Genomic DNA, 21,476 nt, shown 5'->3' with positions numbered 1-21,476 from the left:
CCTCCATTGATTTGCCATTTTAAGGAACATTAAAATTTGTTGAAATAGGTCAGAGTAAAGTAAAAATAAACTATTCCACATTGAGAAGATTATGAATATGCACATTTTAGCCAGCAATGATAGCTTTATGCATTAATAACAAAATTTTAAATGTTACATTTCTTCAAAAATCTTACCTTTTAACTTGGTAAGTAGTGCAATTGTTAGGTAGCCAGTGCAGTTTCTAGCCACTTTGGGTCTTCTTGTTGTTCTAGTTATTTACATGAATAAGTAATTTCCCTGGGAAATGATGATTATCTGCATCAATGTCTTTATGCTCTATCTTTTGCTAACAGATAACTGGAACAACCCAAAGTTGTGCAAAAGGAAGGGGGAGAAGAGAAATCAAGGGGCCTAGTTAATTAACCCTAAAGTAATCAAAATTTTGATGATATAATTTAAAGAAATTCATTTGAAATTTTTTAAAAAATCAAAATTGACTCATGAAAATTTCCAAATTTTAGAGTTTAGTGAGATAGACTTCTTTTGAAAGAAGGAGAACTTTTCTAGGTAGTATATGATTTGCAAATAAGAGAACCCAGCATATCCCCAATCTTACTGGGTGGATCAGTAATAATGGGCTAAAATCAAAATTTGCTCAAGTGGAAGTAGTATGGGTTTGCTAAATTCTAGTCAGGTCGATGTAGTTGACTTATTGCAGATGTGTTTACTAAGTTTATGGCAGTCAGTTACAAATGCTTACAGTAATATGTTTGCCTAAGTTTATGGTGGTGGTCAGTTTTACAAGGTTTGCAAATGCTTACTTGAGCTAGTATAAGCATTCTATTATAAGGTTTGTATAAAAAATTTCATTTTCCAAACCCATCAGACCTGCATAAACTAAATTTAGATTATAGGTTCAATCTACCTTAGTTAATAATTTTATGAGAAACCACATAATCCCTCACAATAAGGAGATTTATTTAGAGATAAGTAATCCATTAAATCAGAGGAGTTAAAAGGTTTCTAGAATCTTAGTTTACCTTACCTCAATCAACACATAAGAGATAGCTAGTTTGGGGACTTCTTGAATATCTCTAGGCCATTAAATACTCAGGTTCTTCTCTAAGCAGTTAAGAGAAGGTCAAGGGAGTTATCTAAGGTATTTCTGCTAGAAGAGTAAGTCTTCACTCTTCTTCTTGGAGCTATAATGATTAACAGATCCTTGGTGCTGAGTCTGAATTTCCTGCGCTTATTATTCTGAGAAGTCCTCAGTTTCCTATTTCACTCACAACCAAAGGAAAGGAAAACAGCCAGAAAAACAGAATGCATATTAACTATATGAGAAAGTAATAGATTCCTGCTGTATACTTACTTATAATGGCTGAAAAATTGTTGACACTTAGTACTTTGAAATTAATTCAAGTAAATATAATCACTATCTTTCTAGAATGATCTCATGTGACACTTTCTTCTTCATAAACTCTACTTTCTAGCCAAATTCAGCTATTTTTGCCCAATTGATAACATTCTCTCTCATCACTCAACTGTGTCTCATATCTGGAATATTCTTTCCTTAGGTCAGACCCTTGAAAACTGTTCAAAAGTCAGTTCAAGTGTCAACTCCCAAACTTTCCATTTTCCTGATTTCCTAGTCCCTTTCTATTTCTGGGTCTGGAGTCAGATTTATCTTCCTGAATTCAAATATGGTCTGAGACACTACTGTGTGATCCTCATCTGTAAAATTAACTGGAAAAGGAAATAGCAACACGCTGCAGTATCTTTGCCAAGAAAACCCCATGAGAACATGAACAGTAAGCTGAAAATAACTTACAACATTTTACCTTATAATGTATCATATTGCATTTGCTCTATATTATATTTTGTCTTACCTGTGTCCAGAAAAATACAAGGTTCTTGAAGAGAGTGATAATTTCTCTTTTTTTTGTTTTTTGTTTTGTTTGTTTGTTTTTCTATAATCGATGTCTGGCTCTTAGAGCACCCTTAGGAAATGCCTGTTGAATTGAATTGTAATGAATACAATACTCAGCATTCAAGGCTCAGCATTCAATAATCATTACAAATAGATGGGAAGAGGGGAAGAATAAATGCACAAATAATTCTGATCCGGTCTAGTGCTCCATAAATACAAAAAAAGAGAAGTAGATATAGAGGTATGAAAAACTTGTGGAGAAAGAAAGTGCTTTTACCTGAGGTCTTTAGCTTTATGTAGCTTTATGTAAATGATACCCTCTGAATTAGTGTCTTAAGGAAGGCAGGGACTTTAACAATTACAAATGTGGGAAGGATCCATTCCAAGAAAAGGAGACCATTTGGGCAAAACATCAGAGGAGGGAGGTATCAGGATCTGAGAATGGGACTGGACAGCAGAATGATTTAATAATAAATTATTAGGTCAATTTTATGTCTTGAATTTGAGAATGTGACATAACAAACGAGTAGAAAAATTCAGCACTGTAACTGGCACATACATTATGTGAAGACAATTAGTACAAAGTAAGATTGCCATAGAGGTTGGAGCTAAATAGTGGAGAATATTAAACAGTAGGGTAAGGAGGAGGCTTGAGAAAAGAAAGGAAAGAAAAGGAGGGACAAGAGAAGGCTGAAAAAGAGACAGAGACAGAGAGAGACAAAGAAAGAGAGAGTAAGCATTTATTAAGTACTTACTACATGCCAGGCAATGAGTTGGGGATACAAATATAAGAAATCAAGATAATCCTTTCTCTCAAGGGCTCATCATTTAATGGAAGAAGAAAATACATAAATAAGTTCTAAAAGGTGGGAGGGTAAGAAGTTGGGACAATATTTGCAAGAAAGTTTGGTGTGAAGATTAAGGGATATGTGTCTATGTGGAAAATTTATGGAGGCCTAAACCCTGGCAAGATTAAGGGAAAAGCTTACTTATCAGAGTCAGTAGTGGAGCCCAAGTTTCTGGTCGGTGGAGATGTTCCAGGAATCAGAGCCATAGTAAGAAGACAGTGGACATCATTATACTTAATAGACAATGAAAATCACTTGCTTTTTAAGTAGAAGAGTATCATCATCATGACTATGAATTAAGATTACTCTAGCAACAATGTGAAGTTTAAATTAGAGAGAGGATAGATTGGGGGGGGGTAGTAAGAACAGTTAGATGTCTTGAATTTGAGAATGTGACACAACAAACGAGTAGAAAATTCAGTACTGTAACTGGCACATACATTATGTGAAGACAATTAGTACAAAGTAAGATTGCCATAGAGGTTGGAGCTAAATAGTGGAGGATATTAAACAGTAAGGTAAGGAGGAGGCTTGAGAAAAGAAAGGAAAGAAAAGGAGGGAAAAGAGAAGGCTGAAAAAGAGACAGAGACAAAAAGAGAGAGAGTAAGCATTTATTAAGTACTTACTACATGCCAGGCAATGAATTGGGGATACAAATATGAAAAATCAAGATAATCCCTTCTCTCAAGGACTCATCATTTAATGGAAGAAGAGAAGTATGGAGCAGTAAGAGCTACAGGAATACCTTTGAGATATTGTAAGTTTGATGCCAAACCATCACAATAAAGCAAATATTGCAATAAAGCAAGCCACATGAAATTTTGATTTCCCAGTAAAAATAAAAATTATGTTTATACTACATTGTAGTCAATAAGTATGCAATAATATTGTGTCTAAAATATACTTACCTTTATTTAAAAAATATTGATTAAAAATGCTAACCATCATCTGAGCCTTCAGTAAGTGGTAATTTTACTAGTAAAAGATCTTGTCTTGATGTTGAGGATTGCTGATTGATCAGAGGGATGGTTACTAAAATTTAGGGTAGTGGTGACAATTTCTTAAAACAAGACAACAATGAAATTTGCTTCCTTTCACTTGAACACTTAGAGGCACAAATCTGATCATGTTACTCTCCATTTACTATCTATATCCTCTCTTCAGTTAAACTTCACTGACTCCCTATAACCTTTAGGATCAAATATAAACTCCTCTCTTTGGTTTTAAAACCCTTCATACCCTGGCATTTCCGGTCTTTTTATATCCTTCTCCTCCCTACATACTGTATTATCAAACAACTTTTACTTTCTTTCTATTTCTCATACAAAAGACTCAATGTACTTGACTCTTGAGCATTTTCTATTGCTGTCCCTCATTCCTGGAATTCTGTTCTTCCTTATCTCTCTGTCCTGGCTTTCCTGGCTTCTTCCAAGTGTCAGCTGAAGTCATTTCCCAGGTTTTTTTAAGCTTGGTGTCTTCCCTCTGAAATTATTTTCATTATCACACACACACACACACACATCTTTGTTTATACATAATTATTTGTATTTGTTATCTCTCCCCACTATAATACAAGTTCCTTGAGAACAGAGAGGGCTTTTATTCATTTATTTTGCCTTCCTTTATATTGTCAGCACTTAGCACAGTATCTGATAGACATTCAGTCAGATGATTTATTAAGTACCTACTACTTGCCAGGTACTGTGGTAAACATGAGGGATAAAAAGCAAAATTAAAAAAAAAAAGCCCCTGCTCTCAAGGAGCTCACAAGGAGCAGATAAGATTTGTACACCTACATGCAAACAAGCTATGTACTGATTAATAATATAGTCTTTTTTCTATGATGGTACATACCTTTATTATTTATTAAACAAGGAGCTCACATGTGGAATACCAGGGACTAGGTTAATTTTTATACATGGTCTAAAAACTATGTGATCCCCTTTTGCCTTTTCAAAATTTCAACTGCTTTTATGGTGGAAATAGAATAAGATTTATAGTCACTTTATTTTTCTTTATTTTGTGGGTAGCTATGGACAAAGAATTCATGATCAAGTGGCCACTCTATTGGTGAAGAATTTCATCCTTGACTCATTTTTCAGACAGCAAACATGTCTGTCACCCAAAGGATACTAAGCAAAGCTCTACTTCAGTGCCACATAGAGTTGTATCTTTTGTCTTTAAATCAATCATTTCAATATCCCACCCACACTGAACAGTGCCTTGTAACAAAGAAAAACAATTAAGCAAAGGCAGCTGATGTGCTACGCAACATTGTGTCCTGGCAGTCCTCTGATTTCCTGCCATAAGGCAAAGAGATATATCTCATATCTTTCCCAGGACCTTCAGTTTTGTTTTTTGTTATTCAAAGACTGACTTCAGTTTAGTGATCTTTTCGTTTATATTTTTTTTAATCAAATGAAAAGTTCTAAGGTAGCTTAGCAAAAATAAATTAAAGCAGATATTCAATAGTAGTCAATTTTCAAGTGAATCATGAAAAATAATTCTAAAATCATTTTTTTGAAATTCACATGTAACCTAAAATTAAATCAATTGCTTTTGATACATCATTTCAATGGTTATATAAAATGAGAAACTCATGAAATTTACTTGGGGGAATGTCAATATAAAATTAAAAGAACTCAAAGAAATGTAAGCAGATACTGAATTTGTTAACTAAAGAGTTTTTTTCCCTCAGAATTAAATGATTCAGCAGTAAAAGAATTATTAAGGAAACTATTTAGACTCTGGGATTTCTTCTACAAAGCCCCAACCATAGCATATTTTGTTTTGTTTTGCTTTGCTTTAGATACCTTTTTCATATATTTTCAAATTGCATTCAAACTGGGATGGAAGGCACAAGTCAATGATCATCATCATCCATGTTTGACTGGTGCTGCAATTGAATTGTCTCTGGTGATCCCATCTGTAATGGCTAATTGCATAATTATCTTGGATCACTTGAAATTTAGTCAAGCAAGCCTTTTCACATTCTAGCAGATAGTAGTTATAAGAACAGACGAAGGGGATGGCTCTAAAAATAGGTTTATCATGACTGAAAAAGTTCAGGTACCTTTCCTAATAATCCTCTATATATGGAGAATAAGTGTGAAGTGACCCAAGTTGTCAAGAATTTGAAGAGACCACTATGTATCCAATCATTAAGATTTTCTGTTAGATTGAATATTAATTACTATGGATGAATGTACAATAGTGCTATGATGCTAAGGAAGAAACAAGAGCTATGCTTAAAGCTTCTTGAGAAGTTAGATGTTTAGCTATAACTATACCACTTTTTAAAATATGTGCCTCAATGGCATCTGACTAGTGAATTCTTTCATTGAATAGTTGATAGTGACATGAGAAAGAGGATACTGTAGACACTGCAAATCTTTCAAGTGGCGATTGGTGGGTTTTTTCTTTATTTTCAGGGTAATTTTCCTTATATCTTATAATATTGCACCAAGACTTTTATCATAATTTTCAATCAGTTCAACTATTCTTATTTTATTTCTCTTTAATCTGTTCTGTAGTTGCTTTTCTAAAGAAATGTTTCACATTCTCTTATTTTTTTTTCATTCATCAAGTAGGAGTACAGAGATACGTTAGAGGAATCATTAGCCTCTTAAAAAATCCTATAATGAAACAAAAAGTTTAAATACTACATTTCAGTAAAACATTTTAAAAAAATGATCTGAATAGAATTGAAGGACAAATTGGCCAAAAGATAGCATCAGAAAAAAGCTCCAAGTCTAATCCATTCAGAACCAGTAATAATATTTGACATTTTTATAGTACTTTAAAGTTTGCAAAACACTTTACATATATTATCTCATTCAATCCCAACAAAAATCTCAGAAGATAGATGCTATGGATATTTTATCCTTATTTTGTGGATGAGGAATTTGAGACTTAGAGAGATTAAATAATTTGTTTATGATTATTGAGTTACTAAACTTCAGAGGGAGAATTTTAACATTGGGGTTTTTGATCTGAATCTAGCACTCTATCAATTCTTCAATGTTTCCTCTATCTAGCATCAAGAACTTCCAGGTTGAATATTGTAAGCAACCAGAAATGGACAAATTATACACAAAAGAATTCAGTTTAGAATAGTTCTAGAGTCTTGCATATAACTTTACATGTACCTTCTCAATTTGTGTGGGGTGTGGAGTAAGAGAATGGGGAGAAAGGGAGAGAATCTGAAACTCAGTTTAAAAAAAACAAATAAGAAAAAGAATAGTCCTGGAGTACTCACTATGTCAAAGACGACAAAGAAAATTCTAGAATATGATATATCAAAAAGCAAAGTGGTCTGCATCTGAGATTAATTAATCTTCAAAATTGAAATATAATTTTATAAGAATAAAGAGGACTTAACAGAATTGCTATCTTTCATTCATTCATTTTGAGAGAACCACTGTTGACTAAAATATTCAAAAACAAACACAATAGAAGGGAAAAACTTAAGAAAAGTTAAAAATATTAATAAATCAGAACACTTGGATGATAATACAGAGTTTATCTACTCAAAAAGAAAGGAGGAGGAGCTATTGTTCTTATGAATCTAATCTTGCCGAGGATCATCTAAGTAACAGATAGTAAAAAATCTGCCCTTGGGTTTTTAAAAAGAAGTAGCTTAGTGAAAAAGAAAAATAATTGTATAAAGAGTTTTGTATTAAAAATGGGAGTCCAACGTGAAAGTGATTCAAATGTATAGATAAGGTGAAAGGACTGACTGGATTTGAAGAACCATATTATTTTTCTGAGTCATTTAAAAGAAGGTTCAAAAGAGATTTTAGTAATAATTTCACAGAGAAAGGGGGAAAAATATAATGAAATATGATGACAGAAAAAAAAACAAATGATTGTGGCCATAAATATGAATGGGATGAGCTTAGCAATTTCTGAAAGGCAATCCATATCTCCTTCCTAATGTTCAATTCTGGGTCTAATTCACTGAATATTTTCATTATGTCTCCTTGAGATATATTGATGGAGGAACACTGTAGTTTGTCCACCCATCTGCTTAATCTCATCTAGATAATAAATATTCTTTATCTGGTTGCTTTTTCTTATGTCTTAGGCAGGCCAAACAATTTTGTGTGATTACATATCTCACTTTGGATGTTCTACAGTGTTCCATAGCTTGTGCAATAGATATAGTGTTCCCTGAAAACAAGATGGGTAAGCGAATATCATATTGTTTTATTTTAGTGATTAGAAATTTGAAGGAAAAAAAGAGGCATCTTTTTTGTTATAGCTTTCAGTTAATCATTTACTATTTTGACATATACATTAAAGATACCTAAGATAAGCATCTTTTAGTCACCATATCAAACTTATTTTTTAATAATCAGCAAATAATAAATACAATAAAACCTCCAGTCATCTGTGCAATGGTAAAATATTGGTCTTCAGTGGAACATGACTTTCTAAAGCTTGTTTTTTCCACTTCTAATACCCCAAATGAAGATGATTTCATTTCAAGTGCAGATTATCCTCATAATTTTTTTCTATAATTAGGAATGCTAATTATGTATGCTAGATAGCTTCCAAGTTTTATTGGCTGTAAAAATGACTAAGATGTTTTCCATGTCTTTAGTGTCCTTACCTCTTTCAGACACCGTATGATATGTAAAATGGGGATAATAATCACACCTACCTCCCATAATGATCCTATAAAATGAGATAATATTTGTAAAGTTCTTTGTAAATTTTTGTGTTGTTGTTCAATAGTTTCAGTTGGGATGGACTCTTTAGGGTGACCTCATTTTGGGGTTTTCTTGGCAAATATACTGGAGTGGTTTGCCATTTCCTTCTTCAGCTCATTTTATAAATGAGGAACTGAGGCAAACAGGATTAAGTGACTTGCCCAGTGTCACCCAAATAATAAATATTTGAGACTATATTTGAACTCATGAAGATGAGTCTTCCTGATTCCAATCCCAGTGCTCTAACCATTTCACAACCTAGCAGCGCCTTGTAAATTTGAAGTGCTATTATTATTTTATTGTTGTTTCTTTAAATTTAAATTGTTGTTGCCATTGTATTATTGGTTTTCTGGTTCTGCACACTTTTCCTAGCATCAGTTCTTGTTTTCCCATGCTTCTCAGTATTCACCATATTCATTATTTCTTTTTTTAAATCCTTGAATAATAGCTTTTTATTTTCAAAATATATGCAAATATAGTTTTCTACATTCATCCCTTCAAAACCCCAAATATATGTTAAAATATGCAATTCTTCTATATATTTCCACATTTATCATGTTGCACAAGAAAAATCAAATCAAAAGGGAAAAATGAGAAAAAAAACAAGCAAACACCAACAAAAAAGTGGGAAAATATGGAATGCTTCACAAATTTGCATGCCATCCTTGTGCAGGGGCCTTGCTAATCTCTGTATCATTCCAATTTTAGTATAGTATATATAGCTGCAGAAGTAAGCACTTCATTATTTCTTAAAGTACAGTGATGAACGGTATGAACTGATGAAAGTGATGTGAGTAAAATCACAACAATCCCTGATGTCACATCATATTGTAAAAAATAAGCCAAATAAGACTTAAGAACTTCTTATCAATGCAATTACCTACCATTATTCCAAAGAACTAATGATGAAGAATGCTATCCATATCTAACAGAGATATGATGAACTAATATGCAGAATAAAAAAAACACATAAATGGGATAGATGTAGCCAATGTGGGAGTTTGTTTTGTGTGACTTTGCTTATGTAACATAAGGGATCTGTATTTTGTTTTGTTTTTCCTGTGGGGAAGGAGGACAGGTGAGAGAAACAACTATATTTTCAAATACATCTTTTACATTCTTATCTAGTCCACTTTTGTATTGAAGTAAGAGAGAGTCAAACTATATGTAGATTTAATTTGAAGGCTTTTATCATATTCTTCATAGGATATCTTTATTTCCCATCTTCTACAACATATGTATATGTTTCCATTATTTTACTGTCTTTTAGAAAATATTTATTATCAGTACTAAAATATGAAATGACCAAATATATCATTAAAATTTTTAATTGCTTTTGGATTTGTGATCAAACCAACTCTGCCAATTCCTTTATTTGGCTTTTCTAAGAGAATCTGTGAGCTATTTTTCAGCTTGGCCACATCTTCCTTCTGTCTTCTGATATTGTTCATAGTGAAAAATGCCATGCTTGGTACAATGTATTTCTTCCAATAGTATGCCTATTTATTGGATAAGGAACAAATATTTGATGGACCAAGAGCTATGTTGACAATTGTATCGATAATACCTAATATTTATTTTGTACTTTAAGATTTTCAAAGTGTTTTCTATATATTATCCCATTTGATTTTATCCTCAAAATAATTTCTTGAGCTAGATACTATTATTTTCATTTTATCAATAAGGAACTTAAAGCTGACAGAGGTTACATGACTTGTTCAGAATCACACAATTACCAGTTGTGTTTGAGATAGTATTTGAACTTAAGTCTTTCTGACTCTAAGGCCAGAACTTTATTATGTCATCTATAATGTCTATAGGTTGTCTAAAAACTACGTGATTCTTATCTCCCTCTGGCCTTTTGTTAGCCATGTTATCTAGAAGTAGAAAAAGTCTACCCAGATCTGAGAGCTATTTCATATTTTGCTTTGTTTTATGAGGTTGTGATCACCCACTGACCAGTCAGCCTTTCTATCCTTAGGTTAGTCTCACAAGAACAATCTCTTGCTAAGATGATATCAAAGCCGTTCAAAAAATTATAGAAGCTGCCAGAGCTTGTGCTCCACTAGCAAAGGTTTTATGAACTCAAGGTCATTTCCTACATCACAATGAGGCATGGGAATTGTACTGTTCCTCAAGAACTGTTAAAAGTCAGGAAAAGATACATTTAGATATAGCACAATATACTCCACATGGATAAATGAATTAAATGTAAAAAAGCACACCATAAAAAATTATGGGAGAATGAAAGGTTATAACAATTACAATATTTGAAAGCAAGAAAATTCATAATCAATAATGAAATGGAAGAAATCATTTTTAAAAAATATTATCTTGATTATATGAAATTTGAAAAGTTTTGTAGCAAATAAAATCAATGCAACTAGAATAAGAAGAAAACTTACAGACTGGAAAATTAATTCAATTTAACTCAACTCAATTATCAAGGCCCTATTATGTACCAGAAAGTGTGCTGTATTATAGGCGACAAAAACACAAATGAATAATTCCTTGTCCTTAATTAAGGAGTTAACTTTCCATTGGGGATGTATCATATTTAAAGAGATCGATTAAAACACATACAATGTAAATAAAAATGATATCAGGGTCAGGGACAGGGATAGGGAGAACATTAGTAGGATCAAAGAAACAGTCTTATAGAAGGTGACTTGTACTAAAATTTGAAAGGAGACACAGATTCTAAGAAAGGGAAATGAGGAGTCAGAACACTCCAGGAGTGGGGACCAGTCTTTACAAAGGTACAGAGATGGAAGATGAAATGTCAGGGTTCATTACAGAAAGCAAGCCATGTTGGCTAGAATATAGCATGCATTTGTGGTGGTGGTGGTGATGGTAGTGCTGTGTGTGTGTGTGTGTGTGTGTGTATGTATGAATATAAAATATATCTGAAGTATAGTTTGGATCTGGATCATTAAGGAGAAAATGACAAATTAAGGAGTTTATTTCATATTAAGAGTACATTTTATTTTAGAGGCATATGAAATTATTCTTTCATGATGATCTCTCTTGACCATCTTTTATTTCAAAATATTTCTTGTTTTAGAAACTTCTTTGCTTGGTCATTTCTTCAGTTTCTCTGCTGGTTTTTCTGTTTGTGTTTCCTTTTTAAAAAGTTTAATACACATGTATGTATGCATTTATATGTGTGTATACATATAACATCTAGAATCCTCTTTCTTTTATCTCCTTTGAATACAGGTTTAGCAATGGTACAACTAGGTCAAAGAATATTCTTGTTTGAGAACTTTTTGAGTATAATTCCAAATAGCTTTCTTAAATGGCTATATCTAGTCAAAGGTCCAATAACAGTGCAACAGTGTTTCTATTTTCCTTTTTTTTTTTTTTTTTAATAAACTTAGCTAATCTGGTAAGTGTAAAGTAGAATCTCACAATTGCTTTAATTTATGTTTCTCTAATTAGTAGTGATTTGAAGAATTTTTTGTGGTTATAGATAATCTAGGTTTCTTTCTTTGAAAATAGCTTATTTATGTCCTTTGAACATTTATCAGTTGGAGAATAGCTTTTAAATTTGAATCAGTTTCTTATGTATCTTGAAAATGAGACATTTACCCAAAGAATTTTCAGCAAAGATTTTTCCTAGTCAACAGTTTCCTTTTTAATCTTACCTTTATTGGGCTTATTTGGGCAAGAAACTTATAAAATCCCAATTTCTTTTTGAGAAAGTCCTTACTTTCTTCTCTTTTAATTGTTATTATTCTTTTATTTGGCACATTTTGAGGCAATGAGAGGGACCTGGATTTATATAAAGTTCTTAAATCAGCCATTTTGTCAGAAGTTCTCCCCAATGTTCTTTCCAACATATTACCATGTCTCTCTTAAGATGCCTACAAGGAGAGAGACAAAAAAAATAGAAATGGAGCAAGATAAATAGAAATAAGTAAAAGATAAAGAAAGAAGACAAGGGAAGTGGCAGGATTTTAAAAAATCAATAATTACCTCAGATGTCAGTCAGGTACTATATATTACTTACCTTTTTCTAATCCTTAAATAAATTTCTCCGCCACTCTTTCTTCAAATGTACTTCTTTTCAACTTATTCTTCAGCTGTTACTTGATTATCTCTGTCAATCATTTTCTATGGGTTGCTTGTTTAGAAGAATGGTGCTAGTTTGCAATGGTTGGAGTAAACTGAGAAAGAAAATGACAGTATATAATTTTATTATTATTGATATTATTTTGTGAAATATTTTTTCTAAAAATTAGTGTTCAACTTTCATTTCCAGCTTAGAATCATGACTATTTTGTTGCTTCTATTTTTTCTCATGACTTCTTTTTCCTTCTGGCTTTGCCCATTTGAGTCATTTTTTCATGAATTTATTCCATAAATATTTCTTTCTTTCTTAACATGTAGAGCAATGTGCTATATAAGATTCTGCTAGCAAAGAGTCCAAGTTATTTAACTTAAATTTTTTCCCTTTTTATTTTCAAAACATATGCATGGATGATTTTTCAACATTGATCCGTTTGTTCAAAATTTTCTCCTTTCCCCCACCCCCTCCTCTAGATGGCAAGTAATCCAATATGTTATAAAATATTAAAATATATGTTCAGTCCAAATTTTGTAAACATATTTGTACAATTATCTTGCTGCACATGAAAGATCAGATCAAAAAGGAAAGATAATAAGAAAACAAAATCCAAATGAACAACAAAAAGAATGAGAATGTTATGATCCACATTCAGTTCTCGCAGTCTTCTCTCTGGGTATAGATGTCTGTAATATTCTCTTTAAAATGTTTCTTGGAGTTTTCTTGGGGTTCTCTGGGAGTAACCTTTGTTTCAGGTTCTGGCCCATAACATCTCCCGCTTTCTTTTGTTTTTAGAACATAGGTGGTCATGACCTCCCTGACTTCTCAGGGAGGTGAAAACCCTAAAAAAGAGGTGATCACGCCTTCCCTGACTGCTCAAAAAAAGGGGTGAAAACACCATAAAAGGATGTAGTCATGCCCTCCCTGACGTCTCAGGAAGGGAGATGAAAACACCAAAGGAAATGGGAAATCAAATCAGATTAGCGGGTTTCTGAAGGGTCCCACTCTTAAAATAGGTATACATAAATCCATCAGTGGGAGGTATTACACATAATTACATAAATTACATAAGCACATAGCAACACAGACTAGTAGTGATATAATAAATAACATGAATCAACATAAGGAAATTATACATGTCCCTAAGTCTTAGAAATAATCCAAAAGGAATCTATTGTCCATTAGTTCATGTGCCAGAAATCCAATAATTCCTGCAAATTTTGGAGTCCTGCAATAGTTTCATCAGCAATTTTTCATCTCAGGGAATCCAGTGATTCCTGCTGGTTTTCAAGTCCTGCAACAGCCTCATTATCAGCCATGCTCTTTCAGTGTCAGATGTTTTTTAGGTCTTCTCCTTTGTTTTGAGGTTTTTCTCTTTTTCTGTCTCTCTGAACCAGGTACTTGTTGGCATCCATCTGATTCCTTCTTCATCTGTTTAGATACAAGCAAACTCTTTCTCCCAAGCAGTTAACCTATCTAACCCCTTCTATTTACCACTTTCTAAATCTCTTCTCATCATCTGCCAATTACATTGGAGCTGCTCACACTGGACACTGCCCCTCTGTTGGGTTAAAAAGCCTATATTCTCTCCAATTGTAAACCCTTTCTGCCATCTGATTGTCTTTGGGCTGACTGATCATATCTTAATATTGAATTTCTAAAGGACACTCTGGGTGTAGCCTTGGCTGCCATCATGCCCCACCTGGGGCCCTGAAGCTCGGCCCTGCCTCTCATTTCCCTGGGTCAATCTACATTCTGAGGCCCAGTGGAAACCTCTGTTGCATTTTGGACATAGGGTGTTGGGTCTTGTTCTCTCACCCTGTCCTCTCACTCTATCTCTTTGCCTACATTGGGCTCTCAGATGTCCTATTTTTCCACACTGAAAACATCGACGATTTTCTCTAGAAGTCCCTTGCCAAGAGGGACCCCATCTTCTCATGTTCATCATAGTCTGGATATAATAAGCATTTGTGCCCACTGTGGCACAGCATCTTATGATCTCCTCTAAAGGAGCATCTTTGTGTAGTCCCCATATAATTTTTCTGCAAACCTTATTAGCATTTTCTTTAGCCAGTTGTCTGATCATTATTTCTGTAACTGCATTTTTTCCAGTGGTTCTTGTGACAGCTGTTTGCAAACATCCCACAAAATCTGCAAAGGGTTCTTTGGGACCTTGTTCTATTTTTGTGAAGGCTTCCCCTCCATCTTTCTCCGAAAGGGAACCCTAAGCTTTTATAGCAGAAGTAGCAATTTGCTCATATGTTCCTATGGGGTAATTAATCTATGCTGAATTCTCTGCATGCTGACCTTCACCTGCTAGGTGATTTGTACATTAACTCCAGTTTGCTTATTGCATTGGACTTGAATCCTACATAATTCATGATACTCCAAAAGCCACAACAAGTTTTGTCCAGGTTCTAAACATGTCCTTGCTATGGATTTACAATCACTGGGGGTTAAAATTTCATAAGCCAAATTCTCTAGTAACATCTTAATATAAGATGATGTAGCCCCATAAAGAGTGCAACCCTTTTTCAAATCCTTAATTTTTTCCAGATCAAAAGTAGTATATCTTCTCCTTTGTTGATCTGAAGGGTCAAGCTCTTCAATCACAGGATATGCCTGTGATATTAATCAGATATATCCTGTCATTCATTTTTTGCTTTAACAGTAGCTTTTGTAATCTTGTCATAGGCTGCTTCATAGGTGGTGCTGATTGTGTTACTGCCTCTCCCCCTCCTCCTTCTCCCTCCATTCGTGAGAGTTTAATTGAGAAGGGTAGATCAGGGAATGGGGAATGATCCTGCTGTGAAGTACCACACTTAGAATTGTACTTAACTTCATTCTTACCTGATTCTTTATCCTTTTCACTTACTTTATTTGGATCCTCCCCCTCCTGTTCTTTCTTCTTTTTCCTTATTCTATAACATATAATTTCCTAAAGCCAGTTGTATTAAATTATATGTATAAAGTATATCTTTAGAAATTGAGTCAGGTCCATTTTCACTGTAGAATTGACATGGTTGCTCTCCTACTAATTTCCACTCCTCTAGATCCAATTCTTTTTCCTTAGAGAATCAAGGAGATGTGTACTGTGTGGTTTCTAAAAGTTCAGTGATCTGCTCCCAAATTATAATCAAACCTTGGCTTTTCATAAGTCTGACAATGCTCTTTACACATTTTTCTTGATTTGGAAAAGAAGGCTGTTTTCTAAACATCTGTTCCATTTTAGCTGAAGTACTACTTTAGCCCTTTAACAAAATTTCCTTGTCTATTTTTGTACTCACCCTAATTTCTGGGTCGAGGAGACTTTTCCATTGAAATGAGGATCAGAGATTTTTCCACTGAAATTAGGATTGGAGGCTTTTGAACTGAAATCAGAATCCTGTCTGTCCCACATTTGGACACCAAAATATAATATTCTCTTTAAAATGTAATGTTCTCTTGTTGGGGTTTTCTTGGGGTTCTCTAGGAGCAGCCTTTGTTTCAGGTTTTGGCCCATAACAGATGGTTCTCTTCATCACAAGATCATTGGAACTGGCCTCAATCATCTCATTGTTGGAAAGAGTCACAATCATCAGAATTGATCATTATATAATATTGTTGTTGCCATGTACAATGATTTCCTGGTTTTGCTCATTTTGCATCAGATCATGTAAGTCTCTCCAGGCCTTTCTGAAATCACCCTGCTGATAGTTTCTTATAGAACAATAATATTCCATAATATTCATATTCCACAAATTATTCAGCTATTCTCCAACTGATGGACATCCACTGAGTTTCCAGTTTCTTGCCACTATGAAAAGAGCTGCCACAAACATTTTTGCCCATGTGGGTCCCTTTCCCTTCTTTAAGATCTCTTTGGATATAGGCCCAGAAGAAACACTGCTGGATCAAAGGGTATAAAAACAGTTTGATAACTTTTTGAGCATAGTTCTAAATTGTTCTCGGCTGGATCCAGAATGGCTGGATCCATTCACAGTTCCACCAACAATTTAACTTTTTTATATTTTTTTCTTTCTTTTTTATCAAAGCTTTTTATTTACAAAACATATGCATGGGTAATTTTTCAACACTGACCCTTGCAAAACTTTCCGTTCCACATTTTTCCCTCACTCCCTCCCCTAGATGGCAGGTAGTCTAATACATGTAAAATATGTCAAATTATACATTAAATCCAATATATATTTACATATTTATACAGTTATCTGGCTGCACAAGAAAAATCAGATCTAGAAAGGAAAAAAAACCTGAGAAGTAAAACAAAAATGCAAACAAACATCAACAGAAAGTGTGAAAATGCTATGTTGTTCCCACAGTCTCCTCTCTCTGGGTGTAGATGGCTTTCTACATCAATGAAAAATTGGAACTGGTTTGAATGATCTCATTGGTAAAGAGAGCCACATCCATCAAAATTGATCACCATATCGTCTTCTTGTTACTGTGTACAATGATCTCTGGTTCTGCTCATTTCATTTAGTATCAGTTCATGTAAGTCTCTCCAGGTCTCTCTGAAATCATCCCAACAGTTTAACTTAAAATTTTAAGAAGAGAAAGGAAAAACATAAATGAGCAAAGATGCAAGGGCAGATATGTTGGGGAAAGTAAAGACATCTGCCTATATGAAACAGAGTTCAAACCAGGAGATGGGAAAGGGAATTAAATGATATGTTTAGCAAGATAGTTTTCTGGATTTAGGAAGATATTGGAAGATAGACCAAATTATGGAGGGTCTTGAATGCCAAATTAAGGTGGTATAGTATAGTGGATAATATTTAAAATCAAGGAAGAAGTGGGTTATAAATCCTACCTCAGACCTTTGTAAGCTATGTGACCTTGAGCAAGTGTGTTAACCAATCTGAGTCTCAATTTTCTCATTTATGAAATGAAGAGGTTGGATTTGATGAACTCTAAAATTTCTTTCGGCTCTAAATCATTGATCCTATTATCTTATAAACTTTATAAGGTAGGCAATAACTAAATAATCTAAATAAATTTAGATAACTAAAGATACGGTATATTTTGGTAGTATTATATGGTTGCATATCAGTATTGCTTTTTGAAGAATTAAAAAGGAGTATCATTCAGAGAGCCATGGAAAGGTATAAGGCAGGTATAAATAGGTTGCACTATAAAATAACGAAATACAAAGAGTTAGAATAAATTATGTTATCAAGTAAGTGCTTAATGAAAAAGGAAAGCTGTCTGGTTATATGACAAAAATATTGAATAACTTCTAGGCATTATGTGCTTCAAAGGTATCCCAGTGGTATCAAGAAAAAGTTCAGAAGGCCAGCAAGATGTTTGGTAGAATCTCTGTAATGTACTTATGGAAAAAAATGGACATGATTTGCACAGGGTAAGTTGTAATTTCCATGACTGGTTGGCTGGACCATCAACCTTGATGAAATTACAGAGACATTTGAATATTAATCTCGTTTTTATATAGAGGCTAGACAAGACAGAGAGTATGGTTGAATTCCTCTTCTCAAGATTTTTCCTTGATTTTATCCTTTCTGCCTCTAACTTTTTGATCTTGCTAATATGGAAATAAGAAACACAGAATCTGACGTCAGAAATCCTAAAGTTGTATTCTGACTCTGCCACTTTCTACTTATTATTTTGCGTTATTTCCTTCATGGGCCTTAGTTAACTTAACTAAGGATTGGATTAGGTGAAATTGCTTCTAAAACTCAGTTCTATGAGCCTAAAATTCAATGTGACTTTCAATGAAAAATAGGAGGGATAACTAGGTGGTGCAGTGGATATACCACTGGCTCTGGAGTCAAGAGGACTTACATTCAAATCTGTCTGTGTGACTCTAGTGAAGTCACCTATCCCCATAGCCTCCAAAAAAGAGACTTCATTTTAAGAGAAATAGAAAGTGAGGTGCCAAAGTGGATAAAGTGCTGAAGACATTGAGCTCCTCTAATTATTCACTTAACTACTGTTTTCTTATCTGTATAATAGGGATCACATATCACATACTTCACAGGGTTGATGTAAGGAACAAAATATGTAATATATATATAAATACATATACACATATTTTAACTTTAGAAACCTTAAAGTGCTATATAAATGCTAGCTATATATTCTAAGGAGCTATATTTAGAGGAATACTGTATAGGGATATGTATTAGCAAGGAAATCTGCACAATCCAATATCTCTGTTTTTCATCTTTGGAAGGGGATGGTGAGGTAGAGAAGTTTCTCAAATATATAATCTGCTTGATAAAATATAGCAGCCTAAGAGGTAGTTTCTAAATTAGGAAACTGAGGATTCAAGTTCTTCCTATGATACTACAAAATAATATTGGTCCCTGCATGCTGAAAATTAAGATCACAAGATTTTAGATCTAAAAGCTTTTAGACTTTAGAGGACATCACTCCCTCCCTCTCCCTTTTACAACTAAAGAAATCGAGGCTCGGAGAGATGAGCTGACTTTGCGCTGGGATAAACAGATTAGCAAATGCCAGTGACGGGTTTGAAAATAGGTCTTGGGAGTTGGAGTCCAGAGAGCGCTCTTTACTACTACACTAAGGTGCTTCTTAATTAAAGATTGGCCATGACCGGACAGCATTTACTTTCTGGGCCTGCATTTGACTTTCTTTTGGGGGAAAAAATTCCGTTTCCAAAGAAGAAATCTAGCACCAACTACATCTGGTTGGTGTGTATCTAAAATTAAGTGCTTTTTAGAGAGGGGAATATACCTTCCACTAAATTCACAGAATCCCAAGTCAACGGCAGTGTGACATTTTAAAACCACCCATTCCCTGCACATCGTTTTTAGCCAAACCCCAACCCCCGTCTCCTCAGTTTCCTCCTCCCCTCCTCCAGCCACCCCCGTATTGGAGGCTAAAAGTGGTTAGGGGTGGTGGTGCCTGCAACTCAGGTGAGTGAAGCGCACTCCCCCTTGAAAAGCAGCAAGAGAAAGCAGAGGGAACAGCAGCAGCAGCAGCAGGAACAGCAGCGGGAGGGGCACTAGGAGGAAGGCGAAGGGGAGGGGGCGAACGTCAGGGAGGCAAAAAAGGGAGGGGAGCCCGGCAGGCGGGGGCGCGCGCCGGCGCTGTGCGGAATCATCTGTCGGGTCGAGGGCAGACAGACGAGCGCGCGCGCGCTGGGTGCCCGGGCTAGACTTCAGTCCCAGACGCACTGTGCAGTGGGAAGCGTGCGGGAGTCTCGCCGGCTTCAGGGAGGGGAGCGGCAGAAACTGTCTCGGAGAATTGGGTGGGAAAAGGCAAAGAACGAGGAAGCAAAGGAGAGACCTCAAATCAAACTGCTGTTCAGCCAGAATCTGAAGGAGACGTGGGTGGGGGCAGTGGAGAGATCTGTGAGTAGCACTGTGTGTGTGTGTGTGTGTGTGTGTGTGTGTGTGTGTGTGTGCGCTTGCCAGTCTGTTGGTCTGTCGGTGTCACTTTCCCCCTGCTCTGTGGCAGAGGCTGGTGGGAGACAGGAGGGAGATGGAGGAGCCGCTGGGCTGCCACAGTGACATCCTCCCCGCCTAGGGTTACAACAAACCTTCCTGCTTGTAGCTCCCGGCTGCAGCTGGCAAGGAAAGTCGACACCCTCTTCCCTTCTCCATCCCAGGGCCCCATAGCAACCATCTATGCAGAGCTGGAGTCTGCTGGCAGACGGAAGGGATTGGGAGCCGGGGGCGGTTAGGAAGGGGGCGCTACGGCGATCAGAGGACTATAATGCAACCCTCGGTTGGCATAGGGTCTGCATCTCCCACCTTCTGCAGCCAGTCTTCCGGGAACTTCCTAATTCAACCTTCCTTTCAGCTCTGCAAAACAGTGCTGCCTTTCTAGCTCCAAGAATCACCTAGGGAAAGCCTTCTATGTGTGTCTTGGGCAGAAAAAGGTTGAATTTCCTTGTTGTGGCGCAAGCGTCTTGCTGGCACTGGGGGCTTACGGACGCAAGGGCGAGGTGTGACAGCAGGGAAGGGGAGTCCCCAGTACGCTGGTTGTGGCGCGTACATGGGCGTGTATGTGCATGTGTCTACCTCCACATAGATGGTTGTGTGTATTGTTTGCGCAAATATGACTGGTTCCCTCCTCTCCCCCCTCCTCCCCCGCCCCCCAACCTGTGCAGAACATTAAATGACAAAGTATAAAATTTGGTTCCTTCTTTGATCATAGCTGTCCACGAAGTGGGTGAACATTAGAGATGTGGGGGTAGGAAAAGAGAGTTGAGTACTCGGGGGAGGAAGGCTTAAGACTACAGGTGCCAGTGCCTCCGGTGGTAGTGGGCGAGCGTCTCTCCACTCCTACCCTCTCATTAAGAGTTAATGACCAGCCAAAGACCGGTGCAGAGGCTTGAAGCCGAATTTAGAGAGTCCCTTTGGAGCTTGTCCCTTTCATGGAGCATTCTCATAACTAACTGCCCCAGGCAGGGATTCTGTTCCTGAGCTAGTCTGTGATTTGCTTCACTTACCCTCCCTTCAAGGGGCACCATCTGGGCAGCGCCCGGGTACTGCTGCCGCCCGCTGCGTCCAGCTCCCAGCCTCCTGTATCCAGCTCCTTGCCTGGACTCTCTCCACTCCGGGAACGCTGCAATTCAATACCGAGAGCCCTGGACTGCACTGCAGAGGTTCGCCTCTTCCCTACTCATTCATGGGGATGGGCAGTGGATTTGCTGCCCTTTGGGTTAAAAGAGAAGTCGCCATTTCCCCCAATCTTGCACATTGGTAAGGAAATGATATTGTATAGGCCGAGGGGTCGGGGAACTTGACCTTTATTGAAAGCTCCTGGATCTCTCCGGCTCGTTTTTCAAACCCATTTCTTCCTTCTGGGCTCCTGCAGGAGGCATTTTCTCACTAAAGGGTGGTTGCCAATACGTAGGGGCAGGCTGGGAAGAAAGACTGGAAAGCAGGCGGGTACTTCTCTTTCCCACTCCGCCCCTCCCATCTTTTCCAGCTCCTCTTTAGAAC

General features: G+C 36.1%; 1 protein-coding gene, 1 long non-coding RNA gene and 1 pseudogene across 39 annotated transcripts in view; 1 reads left to right on the top strand and 2 right to left on the bottom strand.

Annotated features, from left to right (window-relative positions):
- Nucleotides 1-9,102: 9,102 nt before the first annotated feature.
- LOC111721109 lies at nt 9,103-9,195 on the bottom strand (annotated as a pseudogene).
- Nucleotides 9,196-11,627: 2,432 nt separating this feature from the next.
- LOC111721108 lies at nt 11,628-21,375 on the bottom strand. The gene is made up of 3 exons (XR_002770470.2): nt 20,981-21,375; nt 12,487-12,643; nt 11,628-12,340 (listed from the first exon to the last, which is right to left on the bottom strand). It is a non-coding gene; the product is annotated as an uncharacterized LOC111721108 (long non-coding RNA).
- Nucleotides 19,618-21,476, top strand: part of NRCAM (neuronal cell adhesion molecule) — a 315,510-nt gene continuing 313,651 nt past the window's right edge. For 10 of the 38 annotated variants that reach the window (XM_031938798.1, XM_031938803.1, XM_031938802.1 and 7 more), the window contains exon 1: nt 19,620-19,877. The gene's annotated coding sequence lies outside the window, so the exon portion shown is untranslated. Of the gene's footprint in view, nt 19,878-21,476 lie in introns of all 38 variants that reach the window. The other 28 variants (XM_031938805.1, XM_031938807.1, XM_031938790.1 and 25 more) reach the window with 4 other exon arrangements.

Source organism: Sarcophilus harrisii, chromosome 5 (genome assembly GCF_902635505.1).
Source record: "Sarcophilus harrisii chromosome 5, mSarHar1.11, whole genome shotgun sequence".
In the NCBI taxonomy this organism is placed as follows: domain Eukaryota; kingdom Metazoa; phylum Chordata; class Mammalia; order Dasyuromorphia; family Dasyuridae; genus Sarcophilus; species Sarcophilus harrisii.
The sequence above is the reverse complement of the archived record's forward strand: the minus strand, read 5'-3'. Positions and strand labels throughout refer to the sequence as shown.